Source organism: Equus quagga, chromosome 16 (genome assembly GCF_021613505.1).
Source record: "Equus quagga isolate Etosha38 chromosome 16, UCLA_HA_Equagga_1.0, whole genome shotgun sequence".
Classification (NCBI taxonomy): domain Eukaryota; kingdom Metazoa; phylum Chordata; class Mammalia; order Perissodactyla; family Equidae; genus Equus; species Equus quagga.
Window position 1 is genome coordinate 73507913 of NC_060282.1, and position 22037 is coordinate 73529949.

Sequence of the window (22037 nt, forward strand, 5' to 3'; positions counted from 1 at the left end):
TCAAATAAAACTATATTTTGTATGAAGCATTACCATTGTTTTATGATGTATTAATTTTAATGTTAAATAGCTTTTTCATATGTTAATATAACATAAACCAAGAGTTGATGAGAAATCCTTATTATAGTGGTACTCATTCACATTGCTATGGTTAATGTCTCAACATTTCCATTATATAAAGATCTATTTTTAGCGTGGCTTGGACAAAGAAATTGTCAGGTGGTACAGAGCCAAAAGTCGGCTGTTTTAGAAAAGTGACTATGTACAGATTCCCTGAACTTAGTATCTGATTCTATCTTCTAAGTAGATAATATTCTTAAGAAGTCTCAAGCACAGTAGTACATTTTTTATGTCAGCCCACAATGCTCTTTGAAATCTTTTTATGGAAGCTCGGAGAAGACAAAGAATTGGAAAACGTAGCTTTAGAAATCTACTTTTAAAAACTGGTAAGGTCTATCTTCATTCTAATTTTATTTCTTTTAGACTTGTAAGGCCATACTGGTATCCTCATGTTGCCCCAATCTGTTATTTGAATATCCATTCATTTCAAATTATGAGCCAGCTCACATATTGTATTGCTTGCTCTAAGAGTCCAAAAAAGTCGTAGATTAAATTAGTGAATTGGGAAAAGAGTTTCAGTAGCTTTTCTGGTTTAATTATAGCACAATAAAGTTTTAATTTTATTTCTTGTAATTTCTATTTTTCCAGAGTCTAAGATACTTAGTTAATAATTTATTCTAAACTTTTATTATATGCAGTGTTCAAAGTAAGTCAAAACTTTGCCTCATGTTAGTTTGCTTTTTTTTTTCCTTAAGCACAACTATTTTCCAAAATAAATGTGGTTGGTTAAATAATATATAGTATAAAATCTTTCCTAACTTGTATTTAAATTTCAAACCATGGAATTATATAAATACTACGTATTTGCAACTTAACTATGTAGTAAAATATTAGAGGAGTATAATTCAAACAGTGTGTGATATGGCTCAGTTAATTTATGAGACCCTAAATTTTGGCTATTCGTTGGTAATTTCATGGCTTTGCACATAAACATTTAGTCCCCCACGTAAGATGTGTTCTATATTTGCACATTTGTGAGTTAGAGGGTAAACAGAGGCTTTTGTTAAGCATCTGAGTCATCTCTCAGCCAAGAACATACTTTGTTACCCTCAGTGTGTTTTTGTCAAAGCTTTATATATATATATATTTTTTATACAGAGTGAAGGTTAACACATCATTTTGGGAACTTGTTCTAATATATCATCCAAATTTAAGCAATTACAGAACATCTTAGTTGAAATCCAAGCCTAATAAGATTTTATAGAATATAAATGTAACTGTTCTTTTCAAAGGAGTCATGTTACATCAGACTATTTTTCTTTTTAATCCTAACTTTTGAAGGGTAAAAAGCAAAACAATACCAAACAAAAATACTAAAGAAATAAAAACTCAGAGGTCTAAGTTTGACCTGTATTAATACATTGGTTCTATGCTATAGCAGAGTATGTTTCAGGATCACAGAAATAGAAGTAACCTTATCGTGTTTTAACATATTCCTTCTGCACTGGTCTCATTTAAGGGGCTGGAGGCTCATTACCTTATAACTCAGACCATCCTTACCTGTAAGGGAGTGAAATATTTAATATGCTTTTCTTTAAAAGCAAAAGGAGGGTACTTGAGTCAGTATTATTTTTTCATTCCATAAGTTAATAAACTCCAAACTTCTATAGTTAAATTTTCAAAAGAAATCAACAATATAACACAGCTAATAACCTTGGGGGGGTATTATTTGTGAAGCAAAGTCTTTCCTTTGTGTATCTTTGTCTCTGCTTTATAACTGAATCTTCCAAGTGAAAATGCATGGAGCCACTTAATTGAAGAAAGAAAATTCCTACCCTACAACCAATAAGTGTGCCTCCTTCCAATTATTGGACCACAATCTCAATCTGGCCCCCAAAGTTTACTTCATTGTCACATTTATCATTATTATCAACATCCAGAAGCATTTTTTTAATTGAAGTAACACTGGTTTATAACATTATATAAATTTTAGGTGTACGTTATTATATTTCAACTTCTGTGTACGCTACCTCATGTTCACCACCAAAAGTGTAGTTTCCATCGTCAGTGTAAAAATGTTCCCCATTACCCCTTTCACTTCTCCCCACCCTCCTTCCCCTCTTGTAACCAACAATCTGTTCTCCATATTTATGTTTGTTTGTTGTTTTTTATCTTTCACATGAGTGAAATCATATGGTATTTGTCTTTCTCCATCTGACTTACTTTGCTTAGCAAGACACCCTCTAGGTCCATCCATGTTGCCACAAGTGGCAAGGTTTCATCTTTTTCTATGGCTGCATAGTATCCCATCATATATTTATACCACATCTTCTTTATCCATTCATCCATTGATGGGCACTTAGGTCGTTTCCACGTCTTGGCTATTGAAAACAATGCTGCAATGAACATGTGGGTGAATATATGTTTTCAAACTAGTGTTTTCGTATTCTTTGGATAATCATACATCTTATAAGAGGCTAATATCCAAAATATATAAAAAACTCAACAATGAAAAAACAAAGAACCCTGTTAAAAAATGGGCACAGGACCTGAACCGACATTTTTGCCAAGAAGATGTACAGATGGCCAACAGGCACATTCAAAGATGTTCAACATTACTAATTATTAGGGAAATGTAAATCAAAACCACAAAGAAGTATCCCCTCACACCCATCAAAATGGCTATTATTAAAAAGACAAGAAATAACAAGTGTTGGAGAGGGTGTGGAGAAAAGGGAACTCTCATACACTGCTGGTTGGAATGCACACTGATGCAGCCACTATGGAAAACAGCATGGAGATTTCTCGAAAAATTAGGAATAAAACTGTGATGTGATCCAACTGTTCTAGAAGGCTTTGTTACTTGCTTTTCTTCCCGTTTTCTTCTGGTGGCCACTCTACAACCAAAAGCTCAAAGAATGTTGTCCTCATCTCTCTAGAAAATAACAATGAAATTAAAACAATATTTAATGAATGATTACCATATGTCAGAAATGATTCTAAAATTTTGCGCGTCTTACGTCCTTTAATACTTACAACAATTCAATAAGGTAGGACCCTTTACTTTCCCCGTATTTCAGAGGAGGAAACTGAGGCTTAGAGAGCAATAGTGACTTGCTCATGATCATAGAGTTAGTGAGGAGCCAGAATTGCATCTGGAGCAAGTTTTCTTTATTACTGCAAAAGACCCTACCCAAACAGACAAGTAAGGCATAGAAAAAGGAAACATATAAAGACATGAGAAAGTGCTTTAAGAAATAAATATATATAGTTTACCTAAAATGTTAAAAGCATGTTTTGTGTATTGTAGAGAGAATGGAGGTATGAGAATCGCTTGTTCAGAAAATGAGATAGAGGATTATAAAGCCAGCTTTATACTTTATAGCATGTCCAGATTTGAGAATGCACAGAAGAGACTACTGGGCACATTTTCGGTGGAGGATGAGGCATTGTCTAATGGTACATATGGGGATTATTTGATTATAAGAGGGTGTGCGCATTTGATGAATTTTCTATTGACGAAGCTATTTTATAACTCAGTAGGGGTAAAGATTAACCTGTAGAAAACTAATAGCAAATGATTTTTGTCCATAGTAATGCAAACAAGTTTTGTCCAGTAGAGAAACAATTTTCATCCCATAAAAGGATAACCCCAAATATTACATTTTATTTTCAAATGTTAGAAACATTACTTTTTAAATTTTATATTAACAAGTTTTGCATCTGCTAGCAAATTCATTTCAGTATTCTTGACTGTCTCTATATATTCAGTATTCTTGACTGCCTATTTATTTACATATATATTTATATATATAAATATAAAGATGCTAAGACTAGTTTGAAAAAGAATTTGAAAAACAAATATATATATATATTTGAAAATTCTTTTTTGAACTAGTCTTGGCATCTTACTGAATCTCTAATTAATAGGTAGAATAAAATCTTTGGCACATGTTCATTTATTATTTGCATTGGAGTTATGCTTACAATTTTTTGAAAATTACACTTTGGTAAGCATTATGAGGTTAAAACACAGAGAAAAAGACAGCAAGGTGACCGAATTTTACTGAGTGCCTGTTATGAGTCCAGGATTGGCTAAGCCCCTTTCATACATTAGCCGTCTTAATTCTCACCCATAACCCCACATGATAGCTATTAATTTTCCCAATTTACAAGTGATGAGAATGATTAAATAATAACTCTAATGTCCTGTCCTCCAGCTAGTAAGTGGGGGAGCCAGGGTCTGAAACTAAGTCTGTCTGACTCCACAACCCTTGTTTCTTCTCTAGGATCAAGACACTATGTAAAAAATAAACAAAAAGCTTAAATCAATGATTAGTAAATGATTACTATGTAACCCAGGGTAGAAATGCTCTTTTACAGTGAAAGGTAAAAAACCAAAAAGATGGCTGATATTTTCATTGACAAGGGCCATAGATACTGCTCTTATAAAGGAAACACTGGAAATCAACTTGGATCTTCTGGAAACCAAACTGCGTTGTATCACCATTGTCTGGACTGTTCCTTCATTTAGTATCCTCTTCTGTCTTCAACAATTTTCCAGTTAAGTCTATCCAGGATTAACTCCAGTAAATTCTACCTAAAAATTGATAGGACAGCCTCTTTAGGCAAAAGGAAACTGAAATTTTAAAAATTGAATTTTATTAGGAAATAAATCATGATTGATGTGTAGCATAGTAGAAAGAGTGTGGGTTGTTCTTTGACAGATCTGCCTTGGAATTCCAGTTCTAACACTGATGGCCTGAGTGAATGTGGACATGTTATTTAAAACTTTGAAACTTTACTGCTATATCTGAAAAATTGGCATGAGAAGTCCTATTTGGATTTTATTTATTTTATTATTGTTGTTATTATTTTGTGAGGAAGATTAGCCCTGAGCTAACATCTGCTGCCAATCCTCCTCTTTTTGCTAGGAAGATTGGCCCTGAGCTAACATCTGTGCCCATCTTCCTCTATTATTTATTTATTTATTTATTTTTCTTCTTCTCCCCAGAGCACCCCAAATACATAGTTGTGTATTTTAGTTGTGAGTCCTTCTAGTTGTGGCAAGTGGGATGCCACCTCAGCGTGGCTTGATGAGCAGTGCGAGGTCTGGGCCTAGAATCTGAACCGGCGAAACCCTGGGCCACTGAAGTGGAGCACGTGAACTTAACCACTCGGCCACGGAGCCGGCCCCCTTATTTGGATTTTGGATGAACTGAATATAAAACACTCACAAATATGCAGAAAGCATTCAATAAATGGTGGTTACATGCGTCAGTTTGGAGTGACATCTAGCCTTCAGAAAGGACAGCATTGTATGTTTATTTCCTTTTCCTTCTTGAAAAACTTTCAAGAGTTCAGCAAAAATGTCGTTGAACAAAGAGATATATAATTATGCATACTGATATATTAGTAAAATATTTTTGTTTTCTTTGGGAAACTACACTTAAAAGTCTAGTTTCTGTATATGAAAATTTAAGCTTATATAATTCTACAAGGAGACACATTTATTTAAAATTACAAATTACAGTATATACCTCTTAGTTCTCAAATACTTTTCAAATTTTAGCAAATGTTTTTCTGCCAAGCTAATTTAAGAGTTTAATACTAATCGAGTGTGTTTCCTACTGTAATTATTTTAGTTCCAGGAAAGAGAAAATGTTATTGAGAAATTATGATCAGTTTTATGCATACGTTAGTTATGTTTATAATGATACTTTCAACTGGTAATATATATTCATACAGATGGGTCTTGTGTGAGTGGATATTTCACTTAGTTATTTTCATTTTTAAAATAATTGTAGGATGTTTTTTCGTAGCTTAGCTTGAGCTTCAAAAGATTTTGACCACCTAATGACATTCTAAAAAACAAAATTCTTGCTATCAAGCAGTCCATTAATTCATATTTGGCAGATGGAAAGGCAGATTTAAGCATATGTGGATTGTGTCTGTGGAGTGGAAGTAAGAGGGCAAATGTATTTCACAGGTCTCACAACATTCTAGAATGCAATTTGTTAGTACTCTCTACTCTGCAAACCAGCAAAGAGGAAGTGAGTTCTGTCAGTACCAATTAAATGTTATTTCACATGGTTGTTTCTCACAATGCCAAAAGTAGGATTAAATTCAATGACACTATGTGTAAGCTATTTATTTGACACGTTTTTAATATCCTTGGTTAACTTTTTCATGGTATATGTAAACAACATTTTTATTGTTGTGGTTTTCGATCTAAGGTAATCCCTAGGTCTCCAGGCCTAATCAAACCGAAGGAACAGTGAAGAGAGATGTATTATAACAAAATTCATCATTTCGGAGCCCCAACAGGTAAACCATTGAGATGCCAGTTCTTCCAAGTCTCCCTTGTTCCCCTCGCAGAGTCCCAGGAGAGTCCCAAAGCTTCCTGGTGAATGTGAAAATACCTGGATGCTGCCCTTTGCCTTGCAGCCTGGTCACTGCAATCTGCAATCCTGTCGTCCTTGTTGCTTACACCGCGGTGTCCGCCTGTACTGTTACCCTGGGAGTTGACCTCTCTGTCACTGTCCAGTTGCTCACTTTGAATTCACAGTTCCTTCTGCAATTACCTCTGCTTCCCCTTCTCCTCCTTCTCTCCCCTTCAACGGCCATCTGTACCTTTCCTGTTCTTGCTCCCCTCTTTCTTCTTCCTCTTTCTCCTCCTCACTTTCATTCTTCTTTTTGAAAACTGGTCTTTAATGCGTGAAGGAGAAAAGATAGAGATAATCAGGAAGTCACGTCAGTTGTAAAAGTAAGTGCTTTGAAACAGGCAGAAAGTAATTTCATATTTTTTGAGGTACAAGTACAGCGGCATAAATGTTTATGAAACAGCTGCTTCCTGCAGAGGCCGAGTAGACAAAATGAAGTTGGGATCACTAACAAAGCTTCCAGAAATTTCTCATGAGCATCACCGAATAAGAATAATAATATGCACTAATGAGTAACTTAGATCAGAACCTCCGCAAGAGTCAGTTCCCAGCAGCTCAAGATTTTAAAGCTCAAAACTAGGAGCAAGTGAGTGTTCAGTTTGTTCTGGTTTGAGGTGGTGATGGGTTTGATGCTGAAATTGATGGTGGCATTTGAACGTCTCCCAGGTGCTGACCATGTTAATGGAAGGACCAGTCCCCAAGATCCCACTAGTCTTTATGTTGATGATCTCCAGACTTTAGGGTCGTCTGATGCTCATTCTCTTTATTTTCCCTGAGAAAGACTCATGGGAAAAATATCCCATAAATTCTTGCATTTCATGACAAGGTTTTCATGGTCTGAGGTTTTTATGCTTAAAGATCAGTTGGACTGGGATCTTAAATTTATGGATCTTATTTTATTTTCTTCAGTATTTAAAATGTGTTACTCCATTGACTTCCAGCATAAAGTGTTGCTTTTGAAAAGTCTAGTAATAGGGGCCGGTCTGGTGGCACAGCGGTTAAGTTTGCATGTTCCTCTTTGGTGACCCGGAGTTCGCCAGTTCGAATCCTGGGCAAGGACCTACACGCTGCTTGGCAAGCCATGCTGTGGCAGTTGTCCCCACATATAAAGTAGAGGAAGATGGGCACACAGGTTAGCTCAGGGCCAGTCTTCCTCGGCAAAAAGAGGAGGATTGGCAGCAGATGTTAGCTCAGGCCTAATCTTCCTCAAAAAAGAAAAAAAGGAAAAGAAGTCTAATAATAATCTGGTTTCCTTTCCCTTTAAGAGACTTGATCTTTTTGCTGGGAAGCAAAAAATATCTTTAAAGTCTAAAGGTTTTATGAGAATATATCTTGGTATTGTCTTTATAGGTTGATTTCCGGGTAAGTAGTTTCAGGTTTTTCATTTCTGGAAATTTTTCTTGAGTTATTGTTTTAAGCATATTTTATATTCCATTGCTGTAGGTTTTCTTTTTGGCAATTGTTATATGTCTATTGAATTTTCTTAATTTATCTTCTTTATTTATCATGATATTTCAAATCCTTTTCATTTTTTCTTCATTTCTTTTGCTTTTAAATATTTTTCTTCTTTCCATCTTTTATTTTCCTGAAGGCATCATCCATTGTGTTTATTGGCTCTTGTATACCTTATATTTTAGGGTTTTTTTTTTGTTTCTGATGTAATCTTTTATTTTACTTTCAATGCTTGTGTAAGTGCTGTCACCCATCTTTTTATATCTTCCTTTTTCCCAAACGTCTTATTTTTAAGATTTTCTAACTTACAATCTGTTTTTTTTTTTTTTTTTTGAGGAAGATTAGCCCTGAGCTAACTACTGCCAATCCTCCTCTTTGTGCTGAGGAAGGCTGGCCCTGAGCTAACATCCGTGCCCATCTTCCTCTACTTTATATGTGGGATGCCTACCACAGCATGGTGTGCCAAGCAGTGCCATGTCCACCCCTGGGATCCGAACTGACGAACCCTGTGCCGCTAAGAAGCGGAACATGCGAACTTAAATGCTGCACCACCGGGCTGGCCCCAATATGTTCTTTTATAGTTTCCACATTTCTTATTTTCTTTTAGCTAATTTTGAAATATTGAATTATGGTTTTTATTTCCTTTGTAGGCATGACTTACTACCTGGCTTTCATTTTTTATAGGAACATTCTAATTATTTTATAATTTACAAGTGAAAATTGGGAGTATAAACAGCTTTTATCTTGTTCATTTTCTAAATAAAATGAATGCTTGAATGCATTTTCAGAAAGACAAGGTCCGTCATGATTACTTTTCTAGCTCAGGGCTCCAGGGCTTCCTTTTTCACAAAGTGATGAAAATAAATGGCCTTTCATTTTCTGAGAATTTCTCATTGTTTCATTTTGCTTAAAGTGAGGTTGAGTATCTTCTTATAGACTTTCCACTTCTCTAGTTCCTTACTTTACATTGAAATTTATAGTATTTACCATTTTCTGGTTATTTTATAAACATAAGTAAAATATAGTTTTATTTGTTTTTCATATTGGTCTATAAGTGTCTTTGAACTATGTATAAAATCCACACATTTCTACATACATGTGCTCCATCAAAATTTATATTATTGCCAAAAAAAGAGGTTACCTTTTGAACTTTTAAACTAAAATTAAATTTAAAAGAAAAAGCATTCATAATAATTTTACATTTTTAAACGACAACGTAGTGAACTTCTAACATCTGTAGTATTCTTCCATGAATTGGTTGAAAAAAATTCAAATCAATTTTAGAAGCAAGCTATATTTTATCTGAAACATTTAGTAACACGTACGCAAACAGGAACATTAAACTGTGAAGTTATTTTAATACTGGATCCAACATGTTAACAGCTACTGCTTATCTATTCCATGGAGCATAAGAAAACTTGAATTTGAAACTGAGTGAGTTAATTTAAAAGAAAAATCATTTGATCTAAATGAAAAGTCATGCTTCACTGAAAAGATGAAAATGCTTCGGTATGAAATACACTTCCTGTGGCTTCTTTATTAAATTGTAGTCTTCAGCATGGTCTGCTTAAAATAACCTCTAACTTGGGAAAATATGCTAATAATTCTTTGGTAAATTTCTGCATTTTGACTTTCATGTAGTCATGATATACTTAAGGCCCTATAGTGAATACCATATATCCATAAACATTTTGGGAAAATTCTATGTCCATCATCAACCTTTGGGATACATAAAATCTGTATTTAATTTTTCATTAGCATAAGCATTCATATTTTTGAGTTCATTGTTGTCAAAAGGGTTTATTTGCAAAAAATAAAAGTTATATATTTCCACCATACAATAAATGACAGAATCATTCAAATAAGGGCATTCCAACGAATGTCTATAGAGTCTACAGTACAACTACTCTGACTGTCTCTATATCTTACAAACACACTCCATGATTTCCCATAGGGCCCAAGGACCACATCAACTGGCAGCTTTGTACATCTTTCAAGCCAAGGCGTGGTCCACCAACTGGTGGTCTGGCAGCATGGTGTATCTCATAGGCAAAAACATGAGAAACAGCAAAGCTGGCTGATATACAAATGGCTTGCAAAAACACCCAGTTTCAGATACTTCTCTCACCACCCCAGGAGGCTGGAAAGAGCCTTTAGCCACTCCTCTCAGTAAATACTCTACATGTTTTCTTAGAATGTGTGTTATTAGTTACACTCTATCTAGGAAAAATCAGGCAAAGCTAGTTTAACTCAATTCATTACACATGCATCTCACACAACATTGGACAGACCATGGAAGATTCTGGAACCACAAGAGATACCACATCCATACTTAATTTAACCTAACTATTGGAAATCGTTGAAAAAAACGAACCTAGCAAACAAACAGCATGCTTCCCAAACCAGACAAAACGCAAGGACAACAGGTATAAGCTGGGACGTTCATTCATGAACATTTTGTGTGGTCGTCCTATCACATATCTACTTCCTCTACGTGCATGGCTTTGTTTCTGGGCTTCCTACTCTCTTCTGGACTCTTGCCTGAGCCAACAGCTTAAAAGAAGCTGCCATTGTGTCTGTTCTGTCCGGGAGTCCAGCTGCCCCGGGCTTCTGTCCTGATTCCTGTTAGGACTCTGGTTTATAGAAATGTCCATCTTGGTTTTGAGCCCAAGTGAATTTTCGGTTTTCTCTTTTTATATTTTATCAATCACTACTAAGTGTTTGGGGTGTAGTGCGTATCTCAAAGTACACTTATTTGCCTTCTTGAGCAGGACTCTCAAAGACTTTTTTCAGCGAAAATCCTTATTTTTTCCCATTCTCTAATATCAAAAATGCAAAAGAATAAAACATCTCATGTATATTAATATAACTTTATCAAATAAAATCACTTACCAAATCCTCATCTTTAATCAGCAAAGACTTTTTTAGAGGTTCTAACATTAAAAATGAAACAAAATTTCAAAAAATTATTTGAAAGAATTATAGTAAAATGGAAATAAATTTGACTTTGACCATTTCCATTCATATATTTAGTTTTTATTGTAAAAAATTTCTTTTGGAATAGCAATAATTCTGGTTGTAGCAAAGCTAAACTGTAAATTTTCTTACCAGCATCTAACTAGAAATTTACTTTCTCTTCTTACTTCACACCAAGCATCTATTTCTTCTATGATCATATTAAAAATATTAAATATGAAACTATTATGTGGACTAATGAACATCGGGTTAGCTTAGCAAAATAAGAAATGTAAATTGTTAACAAATTGTGTTTTACTCTGGTATACTTTCTTGAACTTTTTTATGGAATACCTCTGAGTAGAGTGCTTATGAATTTGAATAATTTGTGTTGTACAAAGAAGACCATATTAGATAGATTTTTAATAATAAAATCCACATTTATGTTTTTTGGGCTGCTCATGGCTCTCCTGGCGCTGCTGCTGGACCTCAAGGAACTGGTCCGGTTCCTGTCCGTCAGTACACTGCTGGACTATAGCTTTGTGGCCACCAGCATTATTGTGCTATGCTTCCCCCCCACACCATTTGTTGAAGAAATTGTCCTTTCCACATTCTATTAATTGTGGAAAAAATTTGCAAATAACCATTCAGTTTGTGGATTTTTGAAAATACTATATTTTGATATATCTTGGAGATATTAAAACAAGCTATAGATTTTGAAGGATTTGTAAGTATATCACTTGGTTGTAATAAATCAGCTCAGTCTCTCATATAGTTAAATAAAATAGTAACTATTATCACTGAATAGTAGAATTTGATGTGATATAAAGGCATTCTCATTGATTATCTAGTGTGAGTAATATCATGAATTGGGAATGCTCAGGTTAATAGCAGTTATTCTAGTTTGAAAATAGTGCTCTGGATATGATAAATGATAGGAAGATAGTAAATGGAGAGATGCAACCAATTATGGAAGGCCTTGAATGCTAGACAAAAGGCTTTGAGCTTTATTCCATGGACCAAGGGGAGGAAGAAAGATTTTTATTTAAGGGGATATCATGATCAGATTTGTGCTTCAATGAAATAAATATGTTGGAAAAGCAAGTTGAGAGACCATCTAGAAAGCCAGTGTTCTAAGAGAGGTAATGAGAATGGTTTGTGAAAATAAAGAAGGAATAGATAGAAAAATATTATGGAGTTAAAATGAGGAAGTGAATGAGAGTTCTAATAAAAAGAATGTTAAAAAAAGAAGAAAATACTGATTTTTGAGTCTGTGTGGTGGAAAGGTAATGGTGTCAACAAGAGAAATCAGTAACATACAAATAAGTAGAGTTAGAGAATGAAGATGATGGGTTCAGTGATGAACACGTTTAATTTGTGGTACTGGTGAGACATACAGGTGATTGCCATTAGGCTGCTGGAAATGTGACTGCTATTTGTGTCTTCAAATGAACACTTACAAAAGCAATCCAAAGCTTCCCTTGAAATCCAGAAGAAAATTACATTAGCATCACTGTTGGGAAACGTAATCAAAATGTAATTTACAAAATACATATTTTGTGATGCTCTTTGCATTCTTCTTTAAATTCTAATACAAAGGTCTCACTGTTTATTCAATAAGTATTTCAGCAAGCTTGATAGTCTAGTTGAGATTCAGCACGTGTACCACCATAGCCTGGTTTCATTGCCAGGCCTGGTGACTGTTTAAATCCAAGAACTATCACAATGCCTGGAATGGTACATTCTCATGGATGAGGTTGAAAGGATCAATGAATGGATCAATGACTCAATGAGCACATTTTTGATCTTTCAAAACTTTGGAAGTAATTTTTTCCCCTCTTTTGGTATACCATTGGAACAGAATTTGATGGGAATAAATGATGAAAATTTGGAAAAAAATTACATTGCTTGAATATGACTAGAATACTCTTGGTTTTGCAGATGGAAGCACAGAGGCATTTACAGTTAATCCACAGATTCATGAAGCTGCAATTTTTAAAAATTTCCTTACTTCATGACTATATGAAACATAGAGGAATGAATGGTATGTGTTATATGTTCCTTAGTAAAATATGAAGCCACAATTATTATTAGAATTAAACATTTCTTCACAATAATTGCTGATGTCATTCATGTCCATCCACATAGGGTAATTGTTTAGTTGCCAATGACAGCTGGGGAAAGATGTCACCTTTTTTTTTTAAGATTTTATTATTTAAATACATTTATGCCTGATTGCAGGAGGATGTCAGTTGTAGTCAGTCTTTTGTATTCTTTGAGTCTCTAGTCCATCCTGCTTTTTAGTCAGTAGAGTCCATTGTTAATGCTTGAGTATGACATCATAAAGCTGATTGTAAACCTCATGATCTTCTAAAAAGCAGTTGCAAATCAAGAGAAGAAAATGGTGATGATTTATAAGGTTTGATGTTGTACCAAATTCTTTCTAGTATTGTGAGAGTCTTATGGGTTGAGTTGTGTCCCCCCCACAAAGGATATTTTGAAGTCCTAACCCCCAGTACCTCAGAAGATGACCTTATTACAAAATAGGGTCATTGTAGGCATAATTAGTTAAACTGAGGATACACTGGAGTAGGAAGGGCTCCTAATCCAAAATGGCTGATGTCCTTAGAAGAAGAAGGCCATGCGAAGACAGAGACACACAAGGAGAACGCCATGTGACGATGAAGGTAGAGACTGGAGATACGCAGCTGCAAGCCAAGGAATGCCAGAGATTGCTGGCAAACCACCAGAGGCTAGTAAGAGGCAGGGAAAGATTCCCAGCAGATTTCAGGGAGAGCATGGCCTTGCTGACACCTTAATCATGGACTTCTAGCCTCCAGAACCGTGAAACAATCCATTTGTGTTGTTTTGGGCACCTAGTTTGTGGTGCTTTATTATGGCAACCCTAGGAATCTAAGACAGAGAATAAAATACATTGTGGGATATGTCACACTATTGTTTTTAGTCCCTTGAATGTCTCCATCGCATTTTCATTGAGGTGACAGACAAATATTGGTAGCCAGAAACTTGTACTTTCAGAATTTCCTGTATTTTGGGAAACTTTGATTCAAATACAAGGTTAGTATTCTAACAATGCCACTTGACATTTATTTCCAGATATTTCTTGTCAGCCTCATCTTCTGTTTGTTTTTAAAAGGTGCAACTGCTGTTAAGAACTACATACCAAGCCATGATTTCTATGAGTCGTTTAATGCCATTGGAGACTAGGCCCAAGGAAATGGCATATCAAATTCACTTTAAGTTCAAGCAGCTCAGTGATAGTTTTTGAAAGGAATGACTGGGTGGAGTTTTCTGGGATAATGAGAACCCATCATATATTATGAAAAATGACATATGTATTACTTTTCATACTCGTTAGTTATTATATAAAGTCTTTTGAGGTGAAAAATCTGGTCATTAATTCTTCCCTTGCTTGAATTTTGAGATATATTAATTAATTTTTATTTCCTTGGGCTATGAAAGTTTAAGTAATTGTTTTTGGGGAATTTTCTTTCAAGTTATTCTTATAGAGCACCACAATATCCATTGAACATTTCCCTTACATTTAAATTTCTAAAAATACATAAATATGAACCTTAATTTCACAGATTTCCTATTGGAGATAGGAATATTAAAGACATCAATAATCAACTAGTTAATAAACAATAAATATTATTTATCCTTTTAACATATTTTAACACCTGTTCTAAACTGTTTTATGTAAAAGATTTCTATTTCCCTGTGCCTCTATTTTCTTGTCCACTGCTGGATTTAGAAGAAAAATAACTACATGTATTTCTCTAAATAAACTGGAAATTTTTAAAATCCCTGTTCCACTGAAAACATACTCTTGCCTACAATTATTTCTACCTAGATATTTGATGCTATTACAGAGATCATAAATATTGAGTTAGTTCCTTCAATTCCTCTATCTTTGTAGACAGAGAATTTTAAAGAATTTGGAAACACACAAAGTTGTAGAAACTGTGACATCATGTTCTCTTAAGACCATTGATCACTCTTCTTACGTAAATAAGAAAAATGCGTTGAATAATGGTTCCTTTCCATATTTTGTGTATGTGTGTCTGTGTGTGTGTGTGAATGACTGATGTGTACAGCTTTTCACTCACACAAAAGCACTGAATGAAATATCCTTTTTTTAGAAAGGAAAGTACCAATGATTTTGATGCATTTTGAAGGTCAGTAATGTTCGGTATAGAGCAATATGTGGAGAACAATAGCTCCTTAGAGAGTGGAAAACATGGTACTCTCATTATCCATAATCTCAGCTGGTCACCATAGTAACAGCATTTTATTTTCCAAGATGTAAGCCTTTATACTTCTGTAGAAGTCACTTCCTAGGCCTCCAGACACATCAGCGGCATCTAGTGGCTGAGACCTCAGCTGAAATTTTTGCGCTTGACCTCCTGCTGTCTTATGTTGACAAGATGATGGCATGCACATGTGGCTAACTATGCCTCTAGTTTTCACCTATCATAATGGGTGACGATAATTTTTCAGAGAAAGATTTGTTGGTGGCCCACAAAAAAGGGTAAAATGTAAGCAAAAGAAAGTTGTATACTAGTACTCCTATTAAAAAGAATTTTGCACGGGGCTTGGGGAGTGGTGGAGACATTGTGTTTCTCCCACACGGAAGGAAGTGGGAAAGGTGCAGTTTGCAGAGATGGCAAAATGGTTGCTTGGAGAATATATAGAACTACTTTCTGGAATTCCTAGGGGGCATACTTGTTAAAGATTCAAGGAGATTACTAACGAATTCTGAGAGTAATTAACTCATGTTTACCCACTTTCATTTTCTGATCATGTCTATTTCTCCTTTACTATGCAGTTTGTAGAAACTAATGGAATAGAGGTTATTATGTATTTCAGATACTTACCAGAGTCAAACCTAATTTGGATATTGAGTAGGACAACTCAGAAATTCTATCTAGTCTCCAGGGATGTAGTATGAGATTCTGGGAAAGCCATGGACACTGAATTGCGACTCAAATGTAGTCTTGATTCTACCATGTTACAGACACGTATTCTTGAGCAAAAGCTACAGCTATGCCTCTCAATCTTGGCTGCATGTTAGGAAAAACAGTCAGTACCCAAACTCCATCCCAGACCAGGTGAAGCGAAATTTCTGGGAGTAGAGCCTGAGCATAACTTGAAAAAATATTCTGAGCTACCACCCCACAGAATCTCCTGAGAAGCTTTGTAACAATACACAGTCACTGGTCCAGCTGTCGTGTAGTAAGCTGTGGTCTTAGTAATGTGAGCCACTGACCATCAGCATCACTGAGGAATTTGTTGGAAATTAATACACATTTAAGTTTGAGAAGCAATGAAAACCATAGAGATTCTAATTCAGAACGTCTGAGGTGAGGCTGGGAATCTGTTCTTAGCTTCCTGTTGTAACTCAGGTTATTACCTGAAAGTTACTGAGAGGATTAAATAAAGACACTTAGGTAGAGTGTACTGTACCGTATAAACATCATTACTCATTTATCTGTTACGTTAACTGACGTTTACTGAGTACCTATGATGTTCCACGTGCTGTATTGAGATACATGAAAGAGCTGATGTGGATGACGCACAGGGCTGAAATCAGTCCTGGAAATGACTACTTTTCAGCTTATAAAGGCTTTCCTAAAATTATTCATTTGCTTGTCTAATACGTATCACAGAAAATTTTACATAAAATAATACGTATCACAGAAAATTTTACATAAAATAACTTCAAAGAAATGATTTTTAAAAATTCATAAAATGCGAATTAAATGTTTATTATGTACCCAAATCTGTATTTAACTTAGTGGAATTTTTTTTTTTTTCTTTTGCGGATGATTAGCTCTGAGCTAACATCCACCACCAATCTTCTTCTTTTTGCAGAGGAAAGTTGGCCCTGAGCTAACATTCTTGCCCATCCTCCTCCACTTTATATGTGGGATGCCTACCCTAGCATGGCTTGATAAGCAGTGGGTAGGTCCACACCCGGGATCCGAATCAGCGAACCCCAGGCCACCAAAGCGGAACCTGCAAACTTAACTGCTGTGCAGGGCTGGACCCTTAGTGGAATTTTTTTAAAAAAAGAATACAACACATTCCCTGCATTTAAGAAATGTATATTCTGATTGATGCTTAAAGAATATTAGTAAAGTAACCAAAGAATAATACCAGAATAAAATTATACAGATGAACTAATTATAAATTTTTTAGTGATGATGTTAATTTTTGAGCAAAGTGGTATTAGGTCTGCGTTTTGAAAACAGATTCTGATATGGAGAATTGTGCGCAGGAAATTTATTAGGAACTGTCTTGGGAACAGCACGTGCGAGGAAATGAGGAAAGCAGGACTGAATAGCAGGACTGAGAGAGATATCAAAGTGACATGCATCTGTACCAGATAACTCATCTCACCCCACAGGGAACTCTGACATTGGAATAGTCCTTCAAAGATGTTCCCAACTGAGGCCACCAGGCCAGGCCTCTGTACCTCTGCATCAACCAGTACTGAATGTGAGCTGTCCCCACGAAGAGGGTGTAAATTCAAGTAAAGTAGCTCCCTTTGGCTGAGGGTGGCTCTCAACTTTGAGGCACCAGCAGCCAGCACTCAAGGCGAGTGAGTTCTTCAATTCTGAACAGTGGAATCTGAACAGTGAATCATATTTATTACCAAAGCACTGGTCTGTTAAACATACTCAGTGGTTCTCTCAACCTAGCTTTCAGGCTGTCTCTTACATAGACCCATTCTACATTTCAAGACTTATCTTTTGCCATTCTCTGGGCAAAATCTTTTCCCCTAGCTAAATTGGCAAGCGAAGGTCTTCCTGGAACACATCTCAGACCCTCTCATGCTACGCTTTTGTTCTCCTCTGACCACTTGCCTAAAATTTCCTGGTCTGTTTTTCTTCACTTTTCTTGGTCAACTCATTAGTTTCACAACTGATTTAAGGACCATTTTTCATACGGAAACATCTAAGATAAGGTTCTCAAACTTGAATGTGCTTACAAATCGCAAGATCTGGGCATCTGCTAAAATGGAGATTCTGATTCGGTGGGTGGGGAGTGGAGCCTGAGGGTCTGCCTTTCTAACAAAGTGACCTTGCTGGTGGCCACTGAAGACCTGAAGACGTATACGTCATCTATACTTTGGTAGCCCTTTTATCTATAGAGTCTCTTATTGCATGTATCTTATCCTTTTGTAGAGTGTTATTATTTTTTATTAATAGAAATTAATTCCTTAATTAAATCACAGGCTCCTTTCGTGATAGGAATTGCATCTTATTTTTTTTATATTTCTCATAGCAATGAGCATAGTGCTAGTGTGTGTTAGGGACTCTGCATGTGTCTGTTGATCTATTTTGTAAGAAAGGACTAACATGTGATTAGTGATTTTTCAAGCTGAGCATGTTCATTTTCAGGGTTTTGCAGTGTTATGGCTGCGGAATGAGAAATACTACTAGCAATGACCTTTTCTGAGCACCAGGAAAGCTGTCGTGGTTTTGCTCCTCCTCCACTCAAACTAGCAAAAAGTTCTATATGGCGATTGAGGAATTCTGTAATACTTCTTTAGCTACCTTGATGAGCTGACCATACATCATGTCAGGTCAGGGAAAAAGGTGCCATGTCTCTACTAATGCTCAGGGGCACAAAAAATAAAAATAATTTAACCAAAGACTCAGATGTTCTTAATTTCATCTATTATAAACCCAGCTTCTGCATTTGCTCTAGCTTCCAAGGGTCAGCAAGATAATACATCCAATGATACCTGTCAATGGCCCTTTCATTTTTCTGTTGAGACACAAGCACGTTATTTCTGCCTGCAGAGCATCAACCCAAGAACAGTTTCAAGCTTTTTTCTAGGTAATACTCAACACTAACATTTGATTGATAGCTGTAACCAAAAGGCTATTCCAATTTTCCTAGTCTGATTAATTCCATCTACCCATTTAAGTCTCTATTTAGCATCTGTATACTCATTATTTTATTGCTTTTCTCTTGGTGAAAATGCAGACTACGAACTGTAGCTGTTTCCTGGATTGGTTTTAAAGAAATTAATCAGAATGGGTACTTGCATAATCTAGAAATTGTAGGTGTTGGGAATAAGCATGTTGAAGCTTCTCATTAGATGATTGTAAGTGAGGAGTCTGTTGCTGAACCCGTGTTCACTATGGTGCAGTGCATCACAACTGACCAGGGCCATTGTCCAGGTGGACGTGTTGTTTTTGTGATCATTATAATTTTATACGTAGTGGTATAAAGTTATTGGTATTCAAACTATGAAGGAATTCTAAAGATGTTTTTCAATGTGCTTCAAATTCTTTGGGAAGCCAGGAGAGTTAATAACCAAATAATTGATGAGGTACAATAATTTGAAAGAACTCTAATGAGCCCTTTTAGTCAAAGACTACAGAATTGTGATGAGTATTTCTTGTTATTTGTTGACAGCCTATGTATACTCATAAATTGGTGATTTTGTTGGAAACTTGAGCAGCAAGCATAGCTGTGCATGTTGATGTTATTATACAAATCAAATATGTTTAAAGAGACTGGGTTAGCAGAGTCCCAGTATTAAAAGGCTATGGTTGACTCTTTCTCTTGGTCTTAATTTCTCTGTCTCTTTATAATTGATTAATGTTCATTGGTAGAGTAAGTATGAATAATTTATCATTCACATAGCTGCTGGCTTATTAATTGTTTAATTTCAGAGAAAGTAACTATATATTAAGGAAATTCAAGTTGTCACTCTGGGCAGCCAAGTGAATTTATACACTGTGTTACTGCACAGTCCAGAAGTAGTTAGAGTGTATCAGACATACACTCCGTGTTTCCTATGGTGCTTAAAAAGAAGAATCTTAATGAAATGTGGAAGAGATTTTTAAAAGTGAAAGGGAGCAAATGATGTGGCATGTCTGAGGACTGTGTGCTCTGGTTATTTTTTTACTCTTTATACATTTTCTTCTGCTTCAGTGATTCTGTGTAATGTGCCAACCATAAAATGAAGTTAATTGATTAATGATGCTTATTCTTTAGAAGAAAACATAATTAAATATAGAAAGAAAGCTGTAATTATCCTTAGGTATATTACGGTCTCTTTGGAGTTTGGGTAAATGATTTTAATTCTGAGAAATTAAAATGAAAGACATACAATATGTGACAAATTTGCTTCCTTTAGCAACATGCGTGGGAGAACATTGCTGTCTTAGAAAAGCACACACTGTTCTTATCACCACTGGTAATAATTTCATTGATTTCTACATTTATTGCTGAAAACTAAAGGCCAATACAAATTGTATTTAAAATAAACGTTGACCATCTTGCCTTGTTTGGTAGAATATTTTCAAATAAATCAAAAAGATGAAAGTTTTAATCAGCATTGAGATAATCTTCAATGAAGTTAGAGGATAAATATTTGAAACTTCTACCTTCCTGAAACATAACTTTCAATGTTATATGTTCATGGACAGGATTTTAAGAAATGGTCAATGAGATTGATTTTGTCCGTCTTTAAAATATTTTGGGTGTGTGATAAAAGTCAGTTTCACGTTAGGGAGTGGGGGTGAAGTGTGCTTGGGTACGGGAGGAGAAGAAATAGCGGGAGTTTAATGATTTCTCCTTCTTCTCATCTCTTTCATGCGTTTAGCCCAAATCATTTCACAGCTCTGGAGGAGCTGCTATATAGACCACCGTGCTAAGCTGTGGAAGGGAGCCTGAGCTTAATGTTGGTAGTTTGGTAAACATTCCTGCTTTCATGTATCCCTTTAGAGAATTGGGAAGCAAGAGAATGCTGTGTGATCTTATAAATTGAAAGGGGAGAAGAACAAAATAGTATGTCTATATTGAGAAAGCAGGGATGAATGACATTTTAGTTATCCTGGCTTATGTGTGAACAGGTCTCCCTTTTTTCTGGTAGACTGTGAGCTCCTTAAGGGCGTGATAACCCGTGTTTCATTTAGCTTTGTATAATGTATTTTTGCATGAATAAAATATGGTTGTTGGCTGACATTTGCTTAGATCTCCACAATGTTACATCTAAATCATTTCTCCTTCACTTAATGTTAGACTCCCTGCCTCTTATGTTGCTTTCTTATATTACTGAATATCCTCAACTTCATGCATGTCTAGTGTCCTCCTGTACACATTAATTTAAAAATTAAGGCATTCTTGTTACCCTTTTGCTTCAGGCTAAACTTTGCATCGGTGCAATTGATTGCTTTCCCCAGAGCATTGCTCTATCATTTATTTCCTCTCTTACTTTAAGGATTTTTCCCTCTCTTGTGGCTCCTTCTCAGCTCGATAACAAGCTCAGGGTTCAGTCACGATAAAACAATCAAGTGAAAAAATTAATAAATCAACCTACTTTGAGTAGGTACCCAACTTCAGCTGTTACTACATCTCTCCTCTTCCTGGATCATCTGAGCTTTTTAAGGAAGTCGTTATTCTATCTCCATTTCCTTCACATTTGTTTCTCAGTGTATTGCAAATTGATTTTACTCTCACTGATTCTCTGATAAAGATCATCCTTAGCTTCCAGATTTTCAAATCTAGTGGTTACTCTTTCAGCCCTGTGTTCCTAGATCTATCTTCTGAACTTGGCATTTTGTTCTCTTATTTTAGATTTCTTTTTAAATTATAAATGAAGCTCAAACAAACTTTTCTTCTTCCTTTTTTTTTTTTTTTTTTTTTTTTGCCAAGTTTTTTTTTTTTTTTGTTTTTATTGATTTTTAATTAGATTTTTTTTCTTCTTTTTTTTTTTTTTTTTTTTTTTTTAGCCAAGTGTATATTTTGTTTGGTTGCTCTGGATTTCTCCTTGGTGATTTGTCTGTATATATGCTTTGTTCATTTTCTTATTGATTTGCAGTATATTTAGATTATATTTCAGATTTCAATCTATTGTTATTGGTATGAATTGCAAATACCTTCTTCCAGGTAGATATGAGATTTTTCCTTCAAGGAACTGGCCATAGATTTTGTTTAACTTCTCTATTTCTTTTTTTTTCATTTCATTAAAGTTTGTTTATGTTTTATAATTTTGTTTCTTTTACTTCTTTGACTTTTTGTTTGTAACTTTCAAGTGGTGAACACTTAGGTCACTAATGTTCAATCTTTTTCCCTTTCAGC

At 35.3% G+C, this 22037-nt stretch overlaps 1 long non-coding RNA gene across 2 annotated transcripts in view; it reads left to right on the forward strand.

The window, feature by feature from the left end:
- The window catches only part of LOC124228002 (uncharacterized), a 119126-nt gene that overhangs the window by 93179 nt on the left and 3910 nt on the right, over positions 1–22037 (forward strand). Inside the window, exon 5 of one of the 2 annotated variants that reach the window (XR_006885603.1) lies at positions 6297–6361. The exons of the other annotated variant lie outside the window; for it this stretch is intronic. This is a non-coding gene — a long non-coding RNA (uncharacterized LOC124228002). Of the gene's footprint in view, positions 1–6296; positions 6362–22037 lie in introns of those variants that run through there. 2 annotated transcript variants of the gene reach the window in all.